Below are 23616 nucleotides of genomic sequence, written 5' to 3'. Positions count from 1 at the left end.
AACTTGAATAACAAATTCGGTGAATAATGTATCGGGACAAAACACCAAATTTGAAACAATTTCGGTGAATAATGACGCCAAATACATCAAAATATCGAATATGGGGGCTATACGAAGGTGTGAACCTTCACAGACAACTTTCTGTCTTAGGCTGTAGTTTCCATAATGAACTTCAAATACCAAATTTGAAACCATTCCGGACATCGTTAAATCGACATAGAATTTTATGCTGATTATGAATATATATACATTATGGGTCTATGACGAACATTTAGGGATGTTACAAACGGAATGACAAAGTTAATACACCCTCCTTTTCCAAGGTGGAGGGTATAAAAAGATTTAAGTTTGGCCTGGCCGATCTTTGGATACCCTCCATCATTTGGAACGATTTTAACAATTAAAAAAAAAAATAAATCCGTTAAAAATTTTGTTAAAATCTTAAAAATACCGAATGTAGTAGTTATATTAGGATCTATACCATTACAATACTCAAATGCGAAACTTGAATAAAAAATTCGGTGAATAATGTATCGGAAGGTAACACCAAATTTGAAACAATTTCGGTGAATAATGACGCCAAATACATCAAAATATCGAATATGGGGGCTACATGAAGGTGTGGACCTTCACAGACAACTTTCTGTCTTAGGCTGTAGTTTCCATAATGAACTTCAAATACCAAATTTGAAACAATTCCGGTGAATAATGTGGCTAAAATCCTCAAAATACCGAATATCGGGAGTTACCTTTTTATGGAGGCTCTATGAAGACGTGGACCTTCACAGACAATTTTCTGTCATAGGCTGTAATATCCATTACGAACATTAAATACAAAATTTTAAACAATTCCGGTGAATAATGTCGCTAAATCCATCAAAATACCGGCTCTACGAAGACGTGAACCTTCACAGACAATTTTCTGTCATAGGCTGTAACATCCACTACGAACATTAAATACAAAATTTTAAACAATTCCGGTGAATAATGTCGCTAAATCCATCAAAATACCGAATATCGGGAGGTGCCGTTATATGGGGGCTCTACGAAGACGTGGACCTTCACAGACAATTTTCTGCCATAGGCTGTAACTAGTGGATGTTACAGCCTACAACATTAAATAGGCTGTAATATCCATTACGAACATTAAATACAAAATTTTAAACAGTTCCGGTGAATAATGTCGCTAAATCCATCAAAATACCGAATATCGGGATGTGATGTTATGTGGGGGCAGACAATATTCTGCCTTACGCTATAGTATCCGTTACGAACGTCAAATACCAAATTTAAAACAATTCCGGTGAATAATGTCGCTAAAATCATCAAAATATGGGATATCAGGCTGTGGTGTTATATGGGAGCTATACAAAGGCGTGGGCCTGCACGGACAATTTTCTGTCATATGCTGTAGCATCAATTACGGACTTCAAATAAAATTGGAAACATTTCCGTATACAGGGTTGCCCATATTCGACGGACCCATGACTCTTTGGGCCCATTCTAATCGACGAGGCTTGTCCGCAGGCAACATTCTTTGCGTCAATTGAATTTTGTACGGGAACAAATGCAAATCAATGCGAATAATCCGTTGTAAAGTGGACCGAGCCATGCCCAAGTGCTGAGAACGGCGTTTTTGGGATGTTCTTGGGGACCTCTTAACACTGGCTCGTACGGCAGCGATATTCTCGGCCGATCGCCTTGGTCGACTTTTATATGACCTCTTCGGATTAGAAAGAGACTTACCATTCGAAAATTTTTCGTATAAACGCTTAATGGTGTTTTTAGAAGGCGCACTTCTCATATTTTTTTTAACAATTGACTTCTTCTGTTGAATGTAAATTTCAACTATTTCAGAGCGCTCGCGTGGCGAGTATTGGTTCATGGTAAAAATCTGCTTGGACTGACGCTTCAAACGCGGTATGTCATTAAGCGATGTGACATCTGGCGTTGCCAGATGGGTCCGTCGAATATGGACAACCCTGTATAAGCTATACGAAGACGTGGCCCACTTCCAATACCAAAAGTCCTGCAGACATAATATTAATTTGAGTAAACTTTTTTCAACCTACTTCATTTGGTTCGGAAGCTAGAGTGATTTCCACAGACAGACGGACATCGCTAAATTGGCATAAAGGTTTATGCTGATCAAGAATATATATATAATTTGTGGGGTCAAAAATGTGTGTTTCCGAGGTGTTACAAATGGAATGACAAACTTCATATACCCTCCATACTACGATGGCGGGTATAAAAAGGGAAATTATAAATACAACATTATATTATGGGAGTTATTGAAGAATAGGAAATGATTTAGGAATCTTTACCCTTTCAGGTTATAAATGTTTGGTGATTCTTATTAACGGACAATGTAACATAGCTTTGAAGTGTTTTAATTTCAACACGATTTCTAAGTTTCAATTTCTAAGTTTAGGTAGATACTGATAACGTGGGATGTTTCCGGCTTAGTTCCATTTTCTGATTAAAAAATAAAAAATTGAATATATATCTTCTTTGCAACATTCTGCGATCATTTTTTGTATTTGTTTCAATACCTCAAATCAGTTGAGGATGAAAACATATATCCCACATCACCGATTAAATAATTCACTCATAAGATAAAGCAGTCACACTCTTTATAATTAAAAAAAAAAAAAAAAAAAAAAAAAGTATTTTCTTTTGTAGAATGTTGTCTTTTGCCGGATTAATGCCATCCATGTCTTATCGGCACTTTAAACATATATTTACAATTTAATTGAGTCTCCAAGAGCTGGCATTTCACCAACTCAAAGCGACGTACCTAAAAGAAATTGCCACCCTATGATTATTTTAAGCAACAGCAGGCTGTGGTTTCTTTAGAATAAATCAAATAACAACAACATTTCAACATCAAGAGAATATGTAATAAAAACAACAACAGCAGAAAGTACATATAAATATAACAATAACAATGAACTTAAACACTAAGTGATAATATAAACAATGACTTTTAAAAATGCATTGCAAAGAGACAAAAAAAAAAGTGAAAAAAGTTTTATTAAGTTGCTGGTGAAGGAGTCCATTTGAGAACTTGGGAATATGTGATTTTACGCTCATAAATGGAGGGTTCGTGAATGAGATATGAGATTATTATATTATATAGTGTCTATATATATAAAAGAAAACGCTGAATGAAAATCAACGCTAAGACGAAACGGCTTTACCTAGAATTTTGAAATTTTGTAGGAGGATCTGTCCTGATGCCTAAGCGTGTGATAAGCCTAGGTTTTTGGAAATACGTACTAAAAGGTTTTGAACTGTACTAAAATGTGTGTGGATAAACGGAATGAGCTAGAATTCTGGAATTTGGAATGAGAGTCGCTGGTAGAATGCAGGAAAGATGTTTTAAATGGTATTTGAAAATTCAAACTTTAAGGATACGAAAAGTTCTAAAATTCTACTAAAATTTGGTACGAAAATAAGGGTAGGAAAGTAAGTTTAATATATGATGGAGGTTTCAAAAATGTGTACTAAGTGTGCGAACTGTATCAAATGGTACTAGATTTGGAACAGTTTGGTTTAAGGTGAAGAGATGAAGCTGGAATTTTTAAATTTTTAATTGGGGTGATAGGTGACGTGATAAAGATGTGTTTTTAGAAATGTGTACTATAAGTGCTTAAAAAGTTCTAAATAGTAATATATTTGGTACAATTTGTTACTGGATGAACAGATAGTGCTTGATATCTGCAAGTTGTTATTAGGGTCGCTCTTCATGTGTAGCCTAGATATATGAAGGTGGTTTCTGTAATGTGTACTATAATTGTAGGGAAAGTACTAAATGGTACTTAATTTAGTCTTGGTTGGAGAGATATAAATAAAATTCTGAAATTTTAAATTGGTATCTGAGGTTTTTACATTTTGAAGGTGGGTTTGGAAATGCGTACTATAATTGTACGAAAAGTACCAAATACAAATAAATTTGGAATTGGGTGAAGCAATAGAGCTGAAATCCTGATATTTGTTATGCAGGTCACTGTTGGTATCTGTGGTTAAAATATGGTGGTTTTGGAAATGTGTACTATAATTGTTCGAATAGTACTAAATAGTACTACAGGGTTGCCCATATACGACGGACCCATCTGGCAACGCCATAACTTTTGACAGAGATGTCACATCGCTTAATGACATACCGCGTTTGAAGCGCCAATTCACGCCGCGCGAGCGCTCTGAAATAGTTGAAATTTACATTCAACAGAAGAAGTCAATTGTGAAAACTCAACGTGCTTTTAAAACATTAAGAAAATGTGAGAAGTGCGCCTTGTAAGAACACCATTTTCGACTTGTAAGACTCTTTCTAATCCGAAGAGGCCATATAAAAGTCGACCAAGGCGATCGGGCGAGAATATCGCTGCCGTACGAGCCAGTGTTGAGAGGTCCCCAAGAACATCCCAAAAACGCGGTTCTCAGCAGTTGGGCATGGCTCGGTCCACTTTACAACGGATTTTTCGCATTGATTAGCATTTGTTCCCGTACAAAATTCAATTGACGCAAAGAATGTTGCCTGCGGACAAGCCTCGTCGATTGGAATGGGCCCAAAGAGTCATGGGTCCGTCGAATATGGGCAACCCTGTATATTTGGTATTGGATGAACAAATAGTGCTTGATGCCTAAAATTTGGTATTATGTTCGCCGTTCATGTGTAGCGTGCACATATGGGTGTGGTTTCGGAAAGGTGTACTACAATAGTACCAAAAGTACTAAATTGTATTTAATTTGGTCTTCGCTGATTGGAAATTTAATATTAAGGTCACTGTTGGTTGCTAGGGTTAATATATGGAAGACTTTTTTATGGTCTTCCTGGTTATTCTATTGAAATAGTTTTGGACAGAAAAATTGGATGTTCAACTGCAAATTCGACCGGGCCTAACTTTGAATACCTTTCAGCATTTGGTACGACTCTGGCAATTTTCAAATCTTTAAAATATCTAATATAGGAAGGTGCCGATATATGGGGGGATATACGATATTGTGGACCTATAAAGACAAATCTATGTATGCGTGTAAAGTACTCACAAGGAACTCCTTGTGTGAATTTTCAGATAATTCCATTGGAAAAAGTGGCTAAAATCATCAAAATACCGAATATAGGGGAGTACCGTTATATGGGGGATATACGATATTGTGGACCTATATAGACAATTCCGTTTCAGAGGTAAAGTGCTCACAAAGAACTCCGTGTGTAGATCTTCAGACAATACGATTGGAAAATGTAGCTAAAATCATCAAAATACCGAATATCGCGGGATACCGTTATATGGGAGCTATACGTTATCGTTAACCTATATAGAGAATTCTCTGTCGGGGGGTAAAGTGCTCACAAAGATCCCCTTGTGACCATTCCCGGAATATCGGGGGTACCGTTATATGAGGGCTATACGATATCGTGGACCTATATAGATAATTCTCTGCCGAGGTATAAAGTACCAACAAGGAACTACGTGTGTGGATTTTAAGACAATTCCATTGTAAAATGTGGCTAACATCATCAAAATACCGAATATCGGGGGGTACAGTTATTGATCAAGAGTATATACATACCCCCATACTATGATGGAGAGTATAAAAATGTCTAAAGAGCAATTGAAACAAATCTAAAATTTAAGCACCAAAATAACCCCTTTTAGTGACTCGTTAGAGGGTTAAAATTTTCGATCAAAATAAGCCTCGTATTTTTATCAAAAATACTGCCGAATTACAAAAATTCCAAGGAATCTTAATAAAAAAATGTGGAAAATGGGGAGTCTTCTCCTCCTTTTGGGTTCCATTTCTGAATATGTATTTTGTTTGCAAGACTTTTGGTATTGAAAATAGGTTCTAGGTCCACATTTTGGTATTTAATGTTCGTAATGGATACTACAGCCAACGAGAGAAAATTGTCTGTGCAGATCCACGTCTTTGTATAGTCCCCATATAAGGGTACCTGCCGATATACGGTATTTTAAGGGTATCAAAAGTTCGGCCCGGCCGAACTTAGCTGCTTTTTTACTAGTTAATTTTTTATTATTAAATTAATTAAATAAATTAAAATTTTGTCGAACACCATTTTTTTTGTCAAAATATAGAAATCAACTAAATTTTATTCTCGAGTGTTCTAGGTACCAGGTACTATTATAGTGCATGTCAAATGATTTATAATATCAGCACAGTATAGAAATAAAGATAATCGAGGCGATCCTCATCATGATGATGACGATCGCGTGCTAAGCGCCAAGTTTTGTTTTTTCTAATATTTAAGTTTTTTCATTCAATTTTTTCGTATTCAAGAGGAATGCAACACGACAATTGTTAGAAATATCATAGAGAATAACTTGTCGGTAACAAAAACAACAACAACACTGAATAGAATTTCCCTTTGGAAGATGGCAGCACACCATTCTGTCTGAGACAGCGAATAACTTTAATTGTAATTGCAGAGTGGGTACTCAGTGTAGTTTTGTGTTTTTTTATTTTTCTTTTCTGGATTTCAAAGAAAGATTTATAATGTCTTCGGTGAAGTGATTTTGTTTTATTTTTCGTTGGTTTGAATTGTTTTAAATGCTGTTCGTTTTATGAGCCATTTGCCAGTCATAAAAGCCATTATGCTGTGTTAGTTTTTTGTTGGTCGCTTGTTGACATGCCAACTAGCTAAGCTAAGTTGAGTTGAGCTTCGAAATGTCTTCCTATGACGGCACGCCAATTTAAGCCAAGTTTAAACACTAAACTTGTCGAAACAAAATACCAAGCATTAACCAAAACAACAACAGCGGCTGTGGTGAACAGAGCCGGTGCCTCTGAATGGTAAAACTTTCACTTTCCGTTTTGTTGGCGCATTTCAAAGCAAACGAACGAATGCCTTCGAAGACTTTCAAGCCAAGAGCAGTGATCAGTGTTTTTTTCGCAAACCAAGTTAGTCTATTTCCTTTTTTGTGTGGTGAGGAAGTGCATCAGGGTTCAAAAACCTTTGCCGCTAAGTTTGTTTACACTTTGAATGTCATGGCATGGTATGTTCGAAATATGAAGAAATATAAGGGGAAAACGAAAGGGGAAACAAAAAGTGATTCGATGAATATGGTTAGAGGGGATCGTATTATGCAAAATATAATTTTTCGATATTTAAATTTGGAATAGATTCGCACACACAATTCGAGGTGCAAATACTTTGAACTCTAGGGGGATTTAAGAGGAATCCTCAGCCGAAAGTTTATCGTACATTTTATTCAGACTTTACAACAAATTATTTAGTTTATGTATGTATTATAATTCTCTTGGAAATCATATATTTTAGGCTACAAAAACATGTATTGTTTATAAGGTTTATTACACAGTGCGGCAGGATATTCGTGGAGTGAAAACACCATTTGCGACGAAATAGAAAATTTTCAAAAAAAAAAAAAAAAAAAAAAAAAAAAAAAAATTCGTTAAAATTTCTGTTAAAATCCTAAAAAACACCGAATATCGGAATGTGCCGATATATGGGGAATATACGATATTGTGGACCTATATAGACAATCCTATTTCAGGGGGTACAGTATATACAGTATATACACAGAACTCCTTGTGCAGACTTTCATACAATTCCATTAAAAAATGTGGCTAAATTCATCAAAATACCGAACATCGCGTTTATATGATGGCTATACAAAAACGTGGAAATATACATACAATGTTTCGCCATATGAGCTAGAATCCATTATGACCTACAAATACCAAATTTTAGACAAATTCGTGGAAAATGTGACAAAAATTATCAAAGTACCGAAGTACTACAGGTACCGTTATATGGGGGCTGTAAAAAACGTTGACCTCTACGTACAATGTTTCGCCACCGGAGCTAGAACCCATTATGACTCATAAATACCAATTTCTAGACAAATCCGTGAAAAAATGTGGAAAAAATCATCGAAATACCGAATATTGGGAGGTATCGTTATATGAGGGCTGTGCCAAAAAGTGGACCTATATAGATAATTCTCTTCCAGGGAAATCCTTGTGTGGAATTTCAGACAATTCCATTGAAAAATGTAGCTAAAATCATTAAAATGCCGAATATTGGGGGATAGCGTTATCTGGGGGCTCTACGATATCGTGGACAAATATGGCCCATCTTCGAACTTGACCTGCATGCAGATAAAAGACTGATCTATCCAAAATTTTAGCTTCTTATCTTTATTCGTTTTGACTCTAGCGTGATTACAACAGACGAACAGAGGGACGGACGGACAGGGCTAAATCGTCTTAGAATTTTGCGCTGATCAAGAATATATAAATTGTTGGGTCTAAAGTAATTATTTCGACGAGTTACAAACGGAATGACGAATTTAATATACCCTCCATACGATATATGGTGGAGGGTATAAAAATAAAAGGATGCTCGATTTCGAGCGAAGTTTGCTCAAACTCTAAAATTTTTAAAAATTGCTCTTATTCGAGTGGCGTTAAAAAATAGCTTAGCTCGAATTAACTTTCTATTCTCAGGTGCTCTTCCGAGTGAAATTTACTCTTTACTTGAATTCGAGTGAGACTTTTCGAGTTCTGATTGAGGCATAAATCATTCATTGACTATAATATCAGATAATTACGGTATAGATAAAAAGTTCATCCCACCTGGCACCTCTCCCACAAAAGTACAGATATTAAAGGCTAATAACTTACAAAATGTGTGAAATCAGAATCCGATTTTATCAGATTTAGACTAAATCGAATACTACAACGTAATTCACTTTATATGTCGTATATAGAATCTGAATAGTATAGCGTGTGATAGGAACTATATTCAAATCTGAACCGATTTTAATATAATTTGGCAAATTTATGTTCGTTTACATTCCTTTACACATTTAAAATTTGAAGACTGTATCTGTAATCCATCAATAGATATGTGCATACGAAATCTATTTTTTTGGAGGTATCTCCGATATTTCCACTTTCAAGTGGAAGTTCTAAAAACAATCGAAAGTACAAATATTTTCCTCTTTTATAGATATATGTAGATGCAAACCAAATCTTGCATTAGTAAAAATATTGAGATATATGAAATTTGGCATTTCCAAATATTATAACGAGTAACACCCTACATTTGGTATAAATATCAATGTGCGAAACTCGACGACTATCGGGCTCTTTTTTCACATTTTACAAGAGTTATAATTATTTAAAATTTTAACCTTTTGCACTTGGTGAAGTTACTTGGAAAGTTCAAAATTTTCGAAACAAAAGTCACACATGTGTCTCATATGAAACGAAACGATTACCTAATCCAGTCTAAACTTTGTCCTTCATAATGTATCTTTCGAACTAACGATCATAGAAAAAAATGTCACACTTCATCCGACCCTCCCTTTATATGGCAAAAAATTCATATAATGATGACCGTTCGCCCGGACGCTAGAGTCCAAATGGAATGTGATAGGAAGCTAAAATTTTGCACGGATTTGCCTTTTGTATGCTGTTAAGATGAGCTATGTCGGTCAACGTGTTATTGTTATAATTCTCGATATTCTCGGAATTTCTAAGTTTTAGCCACATTTTAAAACGGAATAAGTTTAAATTTGGTATTTTTAATTCATAATGTGTTCTACCTTGTATGGCAAAACATTGGCTGTGTACATCCACATTTTCCTATAGCGACAGAATAGCGGTACATCCCTGCATTCCCTCCGGAATTGTTTCAAATTTCATATTCCCAATGGGTACTGCCATCTGCGACAAAAAAATATATATGAAGGTCAATTGTACCTCCCATATAATTGTACCTCCCGATATTCGGAATTTTGACAATTTTAGTTACATTTCCTAACGGAATAGCTTAAAATTTGGCATTTCGAGTCCATAATATGTTCTACCTTCTGTGGCAAAACATTGCCTATAAAAGTCCACGTTTTTTTATAGCCCCCATTTAAAGGTACTTCCCGATATTCGGTATCTTAACGATTCAAGCCACATTTTCTAACGGAATTATTTAAAATTCTGTTTATGGATTCCGCGATGGGGTATTCTGATTATATGAAACAATTTCTATACAGGGTTGCACATATTCGACGGACCCATGGGCCCATTCCAATCGACGAGGCTTTTCCGCAGGCAACATTCTTTGCGTCAATTGAATTTTGTACGGGAACAAATGCAAATCAATGCAAATAATCCGTTGTAAAGTGGACCGAGCCATGCCCAACTGCTGAGAACGGCGTTTTTGGGATGTTCTTGGGGACCTCTCAACACTGGCTCGTACGGCAGCGATATTCTCGGCCGATCGCCTTGGTCGACTTTTATATGGTCTCTTCGGATTAGAAAGAGCCTTACCAGTCGAAAATTTTTCGTATAAACGCTTAATGGTGTTCATAGAAGGCGCACTTCTCACATTTTTTAATGTTTTAAAAGCACGTTGAGTTTTCACAATTGACTTCTTCTGTTGAATGTAAATTTCAACTATTTCAGAACGCTCGCGTGGCGTGTATTGGTTCATGGTAAAAATCTGCTTGCACTGACGCTTCAAACGCGGTATGTCATTAAGCGATGTGGCATCTCTGGAATACTGGAAGTGCGGCATTTACAAATATATTTTTACATGAGTTGCTTTTCAATTGCGGAAGCTATAAAAATTCCGACCTGGCCTAACTTAAGTACTCTTTACTGGTTTTTACAATGGTTCACGTTTTCCTATACTACAGTGTGAGATGAAAAAACTGCAACCAACTTCAGACTGCTGTCATTTCTAAGCCACTCGTCCGACAGCTGTTAAAATTATTCCAGTGACAGCTCATTATATTGTTTACGAGCGTACAAAAGCAGTTTGGTGAGAATTTTCCGGGAAAAAAGTTATTCGTGATGGAATTCAAGCGTGATAGTGTGCTTTCTTTATATTTGGCTGGAAAACCACAAGTGGCTATCATTAGAGCATTCCAGCATTTAAATGTAAATAAATCTTTTGTGTCTCTTACCATCGCTTGTTACCGTGATACTGGTAGCGTAGCGCGACGTCAAGGAAATGTACGAAAGAAAACAGCAACATCAGCAGAAATTGTTCGAAAAGTAAAGAAGCGACTTGATCGAAACCCGCGTCGCAGTGGCCCAAATATTCCATTCAGCAAATATTGAAAAATGAGCTCCATTGAAATTCCAAAAAGTGGAAGAACTTCGCTTGGTCGAAGATGGTGAACTGCCGATGAGAAAATATTCGCTGTCCAGCAGTTTGTAACAAACAAAATGATCGTGTTTACTTGCCAAAGAGGTCAGCTGAAAATCTGCACATTCGGTTGGCCACTAGAACTCAAGCGCCGGCCATGGTGATGGTGTGGCCGCCATAACTGCCGATAGTCGCTCTCCGCTAGTATTAACCCACCGTGGCATCAGAATAAATGCCTAATATTATCGCGAAAATATTCTGGAGGGTGTATTAAAGCTTTGGGCACGCAAAAATTTTGGCCGCAGACCTTGGACATTCCAACAGGACTCAGCACTATCACACTCAGCACGCGCCACCCGAGAATGATTACAAAATGAGGTTTCTCGCTTCATTTCCAGCGCACAATGGCCACCAAAATCTCCGGATACCAATCCGTTGGACTATTGTGTCTGGAGTATTTTGGAGAGCAAGGTTGGCACTAAAAAATACCAAAGTGTCGATCAACTCAAGCAAGCGCTTCGCTAGGAATTGGCCAAAATACCACAGAGCAACATTCGGGAAGCGTGTGACGGTTTCAATGGCTTTTGGAGGCCATAATTCGTGCCAAAGGTGACCAATTCGAACAAATCTAAACTTAATCTAAAATTTGATGCTATTTCCGACATTTTTTGCTTTTATTCAAAAAAATTCAAAAATTATGGCATTTGACTTTGTTGCAGTTTTTTTATTTCACCCTGTATATTCCTATAAACATCATCGACAAAAGATGCTACTTTGTGCAAAAGAGGGCAAATGAGGCATAACTTACAAGGTATTCCAAATTTTAATGTGAATTCAGTTACAATACTATAGAGGTGCTTTTATGTTGGTCCAGTGATTTTATAATTCTTCTACTATAGATTTAATAGACTTTTAAAATTTGAAATCGTCAAATTGGATTTCTTCTAAAGTTTATGTGCTCTACGTATTTTGTATGGTGTTAAATAAATTATTTTGTTGAAAAAATTATTCTTTTGATGTGAAATATACAATATTTAATACGATATCATTATGGTGAAACTCGAATCAGTACACGATATGTTAACAAAATACAAACATTACAAAAACAAATCATTACTTCCCGCTCATAATGCTATGGCTTTAATCTGTCTCCACACCACTGCGCTTGTCTTTCGAGTTCATCTGGTCATAATACCATTAAAATATCATTAGAACTTTGAAGAATTATTACCATGTTCGAGTCAAAACTCCCACTGTGATATGTTGGCTGGCATGTCGGATAGAATGGAAGCCAAGATCCAATATAATGGTGCTGAGATGCTACAATGCCACCAACAGCAATCCAGCACTCCAGACCAGCTGAATTGCTTTTTATTACTGCTAGATACGAATCCAAGATAGTTGTTGTACCTCTTGGCCTGACTTCACGGTGTTCCTAAGTTATTTACTAGTTTTTCTACTTCCACACTCTTCATCCTCTGCTGCTCCTCCTCCTCCTCCTCTTCTAGCCGGTGTTCGTGTGTTTCTTGCTTAGCGGCGATGCTGTTTCTATTTTGGTATTGCATTGCTGTCTAGTAATATAGCCGGTTTGGCTATCATTAGTAACGGAAGGGGGCTTTCTTTGTGCGGGGCATAGTGTAAATATAACCTCAACTAAGTTCACTGGGGCGAGGTTGAATGAACTTTTTACTTCCATGAAGTTGAGAGAAACAACAACAACAACGAAATACACATGAAAAATGAAACGATACCATGACAACAGTGCAGAGACCAGTGACTGAAGAAAAAAAGTTGCCAGTCTGCCTGGATTTTTGTAAAGCTGCAGAAAATCGAATGCTGTTGGAGATGGGCCAGCAGATGAAAACAGCAGGCGCTGCAGCGCAAGAGAGCTGCATACAAGTTGCAGCAAAACGCCGCCAAATGTATGGATAACTTTAACAACTGGTTACAAATGAACCAGGCAGCAGAAACATGCAGCACCAGCGACAGCAACATTCAAAACAACCAACGGAGCAGCAGCAACAACTACCAACGGCCAACAAAACCAACAACGTCAACAAACTGGTGCTGAAGCTGCGGCAAATTTGTAAGAAAAACAAAAACATTTACTGAGAGTGGGAAGTAAGAAAAAATGTTTTCCATTTACAAGTTTTGTCGGCGGCAACAGCAGCAGCCACCACCACCACCATCGCCAACCAACTAACCAACCACCAGCAATATAGCCGAAGGCCCCAACTAACAACAGATATATTTATGTATGCAGCCACGGCATAACAGACAACATCCAACATGTTGACCAAAATCACAAGCAATCAAAATGTAAAGGAAGCCACCCAAAGAAAAACAAGATTTGTCAAAGCAATTACATAGGAGTTGGGTCTGTTCGGCTGGGGCAAAATCGTTGGGTAGTTTTATACAAAAGTAAACATTTATATATAAGGAGTAAAACTTCTTCATTCCCCGAAGTGTCCGCTATAACGGTACTAATAGTTTTTCAAAATTTTTAGGGGTTCAGCCCTAATTTCCATTTTTATTATCAGTAATTTGACACTTCGGGGTTTCAGTTTATCTCTTCGCAAAAATAGTCTGGGTAGTTCCACTTTTTGAAACAGACCCCACATAACGGCAGTTCCTAATTGTCGGGGTTTCAAAAAGTTTGGTCCCAATATCCACCTAAATGAGCTTAAGTTTGATATTTCCGGATCTCTGTGAGTAGTTTATGACTTCGCCAAAACTCATCAATTGATATAGCCCAACCAAATCAGCTTTAATTTGACTTTTTGATTTATCTGTGGATTGTTTAACATCTTTAAATATATTCAATATAATTATAGCCCCAATATATTGGAATATTGAACATGTTAGTGATTTTGAATAAAGCCGATTTGGCTATAAATAAAGTTGTCTCATGATGAAAGGCGTAAAAGTTCGGAAGAAAATGCATCTGTAATCTCTGAAAGAGAAAAATCAAATGAATGACCCTGACCAACAGCGAATGAAAACAAACGAAACGAATAACGTACCGCTCACACGAAGTCACAAACTTGAATTTTTTATATAACTTCCACCATAGGGTAAAGGTCATTCTGTTGGTAACACCTCGAAATTTACATTTAAACCCCTCAAAGTATATATATTCTTGATCAGCATAAAATTCTATGTCAATGTTAGGTATGTTCGTCCGTGTGTCTGTCTGTGGAAATCACTCTAGCTTCCGAACGAAATGAAGTAGGTCGATACAATTTTACTCAAATGTATGTTATATCTTCAGGACTTTTGGTATTGAAAATGTGACATGTAGGTCCACATTTGAGTTATAGCCACCACATAACAATACCTCCCGAGACAGAATTCCTTCCAATGTGCCAGAATTCACTCCATTCGGACTAATATTAACCATTTGGTGTCCAATAAAGCTGAAATCAGATAAAGCTATTTATGGGAGCTATTGATTTATGAGAGCTATATCCTAATCTTAATCGATGTCGGTAAAATTTGGCAGAGGCGTTTCTGAGCTCTATAAGATATTTGGTACCAAGTATCATTATTGTGAAGTGCATATTACGAATGTGAGGGACTTAAATACTAAACCAGGTGAAACATGTTTATGGGATCTATAGCGATATCTGAACCGATTTTCACAAAATCTGAAATACTAGGTTGAATTCGGTTTGATATACCGAAATACAACTTGTTTGAACGAATATTACACATTTGGCGCACAATAAAATTGAAAAATAAAAATGCACTTTCGGTCCTAGAATCATATTTAGTCCCAAATTTAACGGCGCCGCCGGATTAAATACGCTTTATATACCCTCCCCCATAGTATGGAGCGTATATTAAGTTTGTCATTCCGTTTGCAACACCTCGAAATATACCTTTTAGAAAAGTATATATATTCTTGATCAGCATAAAATTCTATGTCGATTTAGCTATGTTCGTCCGTGTGTCTGTCTGTGGAAATCACTCTAGCTTCCGAACGAAATGAAGGTCGATACAATTTTACTCAAATGTATATTATGTCTTCAGGACTTTTGGTATTGAAAATGTGCCATGTAAGTACACGTTTTGGTATAGCCCTCATATAACGGTACCTCCCGGTATTCGGTATTTTGATTATTTTAGCGAAAATTTTCACCGGAATTATTTTAAATTTTGTATTTGAAGTTCATACTGGATACTACAGCCTATTACAGAAAATTGTCTGTGCAGGTCCACATCTTCGTATAGCCACCATATAACGGTACCTACCGATATTGGTTATATTGATAATTTTAACGACATTATTCACCGAGATTGTTTTATGTTTTTTTGGTATTTTAAAGTTTGTCATGGATGCTACAATCTATGACAGAAAATTATCTGCAGGCCCACGTCTTCGTATAGCCCCCATATAACGGTACCTCTCGTATTTGGTACTTTGATGTTTTTAGCGACATTATTCACTGGAATTGTTTTAAATTTGGTATTTGAAGTTCGTAATGGATACTTCAGTCTATGACAGAAAATTGTCTGTGCAGGTCCACGTCTTCGTATAGCCCCCATATAATTGTACCTCCCTATATTCAGTATTTTGATGATTTTAGCTACATTATTCACCGATTTTTTTTTCAAGTTTCGCATTTGAATATTGTAATAGCTTATGATAAAACTTGCCTATGTAGATCCACGTCGTCGTATAGACCCCATTATAACGGCTGCGTTCGGTATTTTTAGGATTTTAACATAATTTTCAACGGATTTTATTTATTTATTTATTTTTATTTATTTATTTTTTGAAAATTATCAAATTCATTCAAAATTGTAGTCTGGCCGAAGCCTTACACTTTTTTTACTTGTTTTCAATCAAACCCGACAAAACCAGAAACATCTCAATTCCAGAAGTATACAAACAGTACGGTTTCCAAACGTTTGCTGTGCGGAATGATGACTGCTATAGGTATTTAGAGTTGTCATTCTAAACATTGCTGTTTCGTTTCGTACGTCGAGAAGATATAAAACGAAAAGAATGCAAATGTTTGATATAGTTTATTTTCGTACGCTGCTGACCATGAACCAATTTTGGGACCTCCGATGGACATATTTAAAGGAAATTGTTACTGAGACCTTCAAAGTACAGCCAAATCATAAAGCAACGATAAATTAGCTCGATTTCTAATGTGAAGTTTTGACAGAAGCGTCACAGCGATTTGCTACATTTTTAATCAACTTGACTTCAACAGAAAAGCGGAAAACTTTAACATTGCATTCGACTACACACCCCAACGACGTACTAGGGGCACCAAAAATTAACGATATCAGACAATTGCTTCCAGTAAAGCTTTGTAGCCCAAATTACAACTAATTGGACATGGTAATCTCCCTCATTAGAAGATAAGCCTAGCAAATTCTTAACACTACCCAAGGGTCAGGTAATTATTTAAAAGTGCAAGTCTATTCTTGAGGAGTCGCTCTATGTATTCACGATATAAATAAGAACAAGTAAAAAGACATTAACTTTTAATACCTCCCACCATTCGGTAAGAAAACATTGTGTTTGTTTGTAACATGGAGAAGGAAGCGAGATAGACCCATACTTTCTTTTGAGGATCATTATAGAATCACTTTCTGAGCCGATTTATGCATGCCAGTGTATGTACTATGTCTGGTTTGTGAACATTTATTATCCGATTGAGATGGATTTTCCAAAGATGAATTTTCCAAACAATATTTGTTTGGCCGAAGGACGAACCCTATTGAAATTGTTGAGAATCGGTTCAAATTTAGATATAACTCAGCAGCAAGTACATCTTATTTGGAGAAAATCAGTTCAGATACAGCTATAGCTGGCATATATATGTTTCATCCGATTTGAATGATATTTGGTACCAGAAAACTTATGGAAGTGGACGGAAGAAAAAAGGATCTTTATAGAATCACTTTCTGAGCCGATTTATGCATGCCAGTGTATGTACTATGTCTGGTTTGTGAACAAACTGCAAGTCGCATTTATTATCCGATTGTGATGGATTTTCCAAAGATGAATTTTCCAAACAATATTTGTTTGGCCCAAGGACGAGCCCTATTGAAATTGGTGAGAATCGGTTCAAATTTAGATATAACTCAGCAGAAAGTACATCTAATTTGGAGAAAATCAGTTCAGATATAGCTATATCTAGCATATATATGTTTCATCCGATTTGAATGATATTTGGTACCAGAAAACTTATTAAAGTGGACGGAAGAAAACAGCAACATCAGCAGAAATGGTTCGAAAAAACGAAATATTTTAAAGAAACGACTTGATCGAAACCCGTGTCGCAGTGGCCGAAAATGGCCCGTGAGCTGAACATATCGCAATATTACATTCGGCAAATATTGAAAAATGAGCTCGGGGTAAAACCATTGAAATTCAAAAAAGTGCAAGAACTTACACCGCAACGGAAAGAAAATAGACTCATAAGAGCTAAAGAGTTGCTTCGCTTGGCCGAAAGTGGTGAACTGCCGAATTTTCGTTTCTCCGATGAGAAAACATTCGTTGTCCAGCAGTTTGTAAACACACAAAATGATCGTGTTTACTTGCCAAAGAGGTGTGCTAAAAATGTGCATCTTCGGGTGGGCCACCAGAACTCAAGCGCTGGCCATGATGATGGTGTGTGGCGCCATAACAGCCGATGATCGCTATCCGCTCGTATTAGTCGATCGTGGCATCAGAATAAATGGCGAATATTATCGCGAAAATATTCTGGAGGGACTTCCAGAGGACTCAGCACCATCGGACTCAGCACCATCGGACTCAGCACGCGCCATCCAAGAATGATTACAAAATGAGGTTCCTCGCTTCATTTCCAATGCACAATGACCACCAAAATCTCCGGATACCAATCCGTTGGACTATTGTGTCTGGAGTATTTTGGAAAGCAAGGTTGGCACTAAAAAATACCAAAGTGTCGATCACCTCAAGCAAGCACTTCGCCTGGCGTGGCCAAAATACCGCAGAGCAACATTCGGGCAGCGTGTGACAGTTTCATTGGCCGTTTGAAGGCCATAATTCGTGCGAAAAGTGACCAATTCGAACAAATCTAATTCGAACTTTATTCATTCAATAAAATTAAAAAAAAATGTAAAAATTTTGGCGTTTGACTTTATTCCACTTTTTTTCCCATCCTGTATTTGGAATTTGACCCGTTCTAGTAATACTTTACACATAGCTATACATCTATGTTATCTCTACTGAGCTGATGCGTAAATGGAAATGGAGTACATTTCTAAGCACGAGGAAATTGTGTTTGGCCAATGCAGCAGCTAAGAAAGAACTCGATATATTATGGCATGAACATCCTGATGGCTTTAAACATCCCTCAAGTCATAAAAACTAAACACTAAGAATGTCTACTTTTGATTCGACAGAAACTTTCCGACAATTCCAACCGATCCAAGCCCAAAATCTCGGCCAGATCTTCACCTTTACATCACCTTAAATCATTTTGGTAAAAATGTATTGTGCACAATAGCCGGATGAAGCTGCATATTCGAGTTATATAGAAATCTGAACCGATCTCGATAAAATTTGGTAGAGGTAATATCGAGCTGTATCGGATGGCCGGTGTTAAATATCATCAGTATTAGTTGGTTTTACCGACTTTTTTTACCCTACATCACATATTGATAAGGTTATTATGTCTTTGTGCATTTGTTTGTAACATGGAGAAGGAAGCGAGATAGACCCAAAAAAGTGAGTTTTTCAATCAAAATTCCCCTAAAAATATCTACAAATTTTCCATTTCCCAGGGCGCCCAGTGCCCCCACGCCGGCCACGAAGTATGTAATAAATCTAAATATTGCATTACTTATGTAATCAATTGTTGAATTCATAACTTGTAAATGTTTTATTTTCCAAATATTAAATCCGACTCACCTACCTTCCAATTATCACACACACCTCGTTTCATACATTATCAAACAAATAAAGTAAACAAACAGCTTCAGACCAAATCCGATGCATAGACATTATTTTACATCAAACTTAAGAGAGAATCCGAATTTTATTGCACCAAGGAATTCCACTGAAAATACAAGAAACATTTAAGAGAATTCATTAATTCAAAATTAAGAGAACGACACAAAACAATTTACAAAATGTTGTGAACAAAAATTTTTGTAAAAATACATTTCTCTTACTTAAATAAAGAAAAAAAAAAAAACAAAATAACAATTCTCTTAAATATCTTTGCAAAGAGGTTATAATTTTTTTTTTCTTTATTTCCTATAAAAATAAAGTGTTACACTTTTCTTGCTTATTCCTCTTCTTGGGTCTCCGACTGCATTGATTTCATTTATTTTAGTCATGTTTTCGTTGTTGTTGCTGCTGTTATGGTTTGCTGGCTGGCTGGTTGGCTGACTGGCTGGCAGTGTAATGCTATTACATCAAAGAGTTCAAAGAACTCTGTTGGTCTCCACGTGCTCCCAAGTATGCTACAAACATACATACATGCATGCTTACAATCATACAGCAACAACAACAACACCAGCCATCCATCCATCCGTCCGAATGTAAGTTTATTTATGTTCATATACAGTATACGACGGATGGGATGGGAAAATATAAAGACGTTCGTTGGTTTGCTCCGTTCAAAACTTGGAACTTTGAAGACGTTCGTCTGTCCGCCAGTACGTATGTCTGTCTGTCTGTCAGTCTGTCAGTCTGTATGTAGTTGGTTTTTTATTTAATTTTGATAAAGCAATCAAATATGTGAATAAAAATAGTTGTGGTCGAGAGTGTACATACTCTCTGGCTATCTGTCCATATGTACATACACATGTATGTGCGTATGTATGATCGTGCGATTTTATTATGAATGTACTATATTCGAATACCGGGTTGTTCACACTTATATATATATGTATGTAGATATGTTTGTATATGGATCATTCATCCAAATTTATATTAATGTACAGATAGATGAATGTACAAACACTTGTATGCGTGTCTTGGAATACTTGTAATTTTCACTACCGGGTAAATTGCTTACATGTTTTAAAATAATGTACGATTAAAATAATTTTTCTTTTTTGTTTAGTTTTGTGTTACAATTCACATCGGTATGTTGGTATTTCAGAAGACTACAAATTTACGTTTTCGGGGTAATTGAAATTATTAAAATGGTTAGATTAGCCAAGCCTGTGAACATTTTAGAAATCACCACAATTAAGAAAATAATCAAAGTCTGACGGGGCTGACAAGCCCACCTGGAAGATGGATGCTGGATTTCATCACTCTGTCCGATAAAGATCTATTACGCTTGCATTAGGGTCCGTCAATTCTTGAATTGCATGGGGTCTAGTGTGTGTTTTAAAGGTGTCTGACACAAAGTCAATTTAGAGAGGATATAACCATCAAGGTCTAGGGACTTTAGTGTAAAATTTTAAACATTCATATTTCATCCTATATAATTACCAGACAGCTGAAGCACTTGAATACTGGAAATGAAAAAGGACAAAAGTCGTGTGGGCCGACTATAGGATAACATTTTGAACAGAGTTTTCGGTAACACATGAATGTTATTAAGGGGAATAAGTTTTAAAAATTATATTGTTACAATGATTACATTAGAACTACCTCCAAATCTGAATAGATTTTTTACAAAATAGTTATCAGCATACCTTGGCTGTCGAAACTTGATAGCATAATGCAAAATTCTTCACATTTGGACAAACGACGCAAGGTTGGTGCATCATTAACTTCAATACTTATGGAATAATATGTTTGAACTATATCTCTATCTAAACCGATTTCAACAATATTTGGAGGAGGCATTTGTAGGTTATACGTGATATATTGCGTCTAATGTCTTTATTTTCGAAGATATTTTACGTTTGAGCTATATATAAATTGCTTCGACCAAAAGTTGGCAGACATTATTCTAATTCGTGTCTAAACGGGTAATCCTGCCAAAAAATAGATCATATATTTTATGGTAAGTACTGGTAAACCCTGCTAATCGAAAGTAGTCCAACTATGTACTCCAATATCTTGAATGATTCGTCCTTATATTCCAAGGGTAGCACATCTACAGTAGATGACAGTATTATAGTGTATCACATATTCATATTGCACATATTGATGTTGCAAATTTCTAATACCGAAAAAATATAACAAAAAATAATCCGAATTTATATTATGTAAGCATTCTTGTGGAAAATTTTTGTTTGTGGAAGAGAGGGGTAAAGGGAATGGAAATTAAAAGAAAATTGCTCGTAATGGTAATTTTCTGACAATTCCTTTTGCGGTATAGAGTTAAAATTACAATGGCTCCTTGGTGTCGTTCTAGGGTTGAAAGAAAGTTTCTGATGATTCTTTGTAACTTTGGTAATTCCTCTGGAAAGCTCACGGGCATTTACTCGTCAGTGTCGAGTAGCATCCCAAAAATTCTTTTACACTACAATGACTTCTATTGTGTAGGAATAGATTTCAATGGATGCAGATGTGACATTCTTGGAATATAACAAAATTTTGAAAAATCGAAATTTCGAAGTCTGTTCTCTAATTCAATTTGATTCAGGGTTTATAAGTGTTCATTTCCAATTTAAGAACAGATTTTGTGATTATTGAGTCCTACTTTCGAATAATATTTTTATACCCTCCACCATAGTATGGAGGATATATTAAGTTTGTCATTCCGTTTGTAACACTTTCAAATATACATTTTAGACCCCACAAAGTATATATATTCTGGATCAGCATAACATTCTATGTCGATTTAGTGATGTCCGTCCGTCTGTCGAAATGTCGAATATTATGTTTGCAGGAATTTTGGTATTGAAAATGGGCATCGTTTTGCCATAGCTCCTACATGGTACTTCTCAATTTTAGGTATTTTGATGATTTTAGCGATATTATTTGGCGGGATTGTTTCAAATTGGTATTTGAAGTTCGTAATGGATATTACAGCCTATGACAGAACATTATATGTGCTGGTCACGTATAGCCCCCATATTGGTATAGCTCCCTATATTCGGTATTTTTGATGATTTTAGCTACATTATTCACCGATATTTTTCAAGTTTCGCATTTGAATGTTGTAATTTGTTACGACAAAAGTTGCCTTGCAGGTCCATGTCGTCGTATAGACCCGGCTTCATCTGGTATTTTTAAGATTTTAACGGATTTTTGTTTTTTTTTTTTTGAAAATTGCCAAATTCGTTAAAAATGGTGGAGGGCTTAGCCGAACTTACATCTTTTTTACTTGTTTTTATTTGATCTTTTATTTCGTTTGTTTTTTTTTTTCATCAAGTCAAGAATATGATGTCAAGTAAATAACAGCCGCCACAGTTTATTGACATTTGAGTCCATAACTTCGGCCAAAACTTCCGGCGATAGGTCCTCACATTCTTGACGGATATTGTCTTTAAGAGCAGAAAGAATTTGACGCTTGTTGACATAAACCCGCGACTCTAAACACCCAAAAAAGTCTAGAGCGATCTTGCTGGTCAGTGCAAATCGCCAAAAGGGGAAATTAGGCACCCGGGAAATGCGACGATTAAGGGTGGCTTGAGCGTATGTTAGACGCGATTGGCGGTCAGCAGCTAACAGCTGATGTACCATCTAGACTTTGTACGAAAACGTTATCCCCTGGAAGAGAATTATCTATATAGGTCTACGATATTGTATATCCCCCATACAACGGTACCCCCGATATTCGGTATTTTGATGATATTAGCCACATTTTTCAATGGAAATGTCTGAAAATTCACACATGAGGTTCCTTCTGAGTACTTCACCCTCTGACAGGGAAATGTCTATATAGGTCCACGATATCGTATATCTCCCATACAATAGTACTCCCCGATATCCGGAATTATTTCAAATTTTTACATAAAGTTTGAAACAGTTAAATTACTTATGCAGGACCACGTCTTCGTATAGCCCCCATAAAACGGGTTTCATTTGAGCGGTATCTTCCGACGGTTTTTTTTTAAATTTTTAAATTTTTTTCCAATTGTTGAGGGGTATAAAAAGTTCGGCCCTGTCGAATTTAGTTGCTTTTTACTTGTTTTCAAATTTGACACAGCAAATACTTCATTCAAAAAGTTTTTGTTTTGTCCGCTGCTGGTTTTAAACCCGTAATTTTCTGTTTGTAGTCGAACACATTACTTGGTAATGTACTTAATTACCCATTACCCGTTACTTGGCAATGAAATAAATAAATGATTTTACTTGTAATTTTTTGTCCCTACTAATGTAGAAAGTAGAAACGCCTACAAACCACTTTGAAGCTGTCCGTAAACACCTTGACCTCGTATTTAATTCACCAAAAGAAGTTCACGTGAGAAAGGCTGAACGCACGACATTATTGGGTGGCATTTGACAACGGTAGTTATATTTTGTGAATTATTGTTGAGATGTTTATGTTGTCTTGTTATTCATTGAAGGGTACTCGCAAGAGATCCATATTTGTATGTCGCTCTCATTACTATGATATATTCATGGCAGA

The sequence above is a fragment of the Musca domestica genome, unplaced genomic scaffold, assembly GCF_030504385.1.
Source record: "Musca domestica strain aabys unplaced genomic scaffold, Musca_domestica.polishedcontigs.V.1.1 1, whole genome shotgun sequence".
NCBI classification, from domain to species: Eukaryota; Metazoa; Arthropoda; class Insecta; order Diptera; family Muscidae; genus Musca; species Musca domestica.
This window is presented reverse-complemented; position numbering follows the sequence as displayed.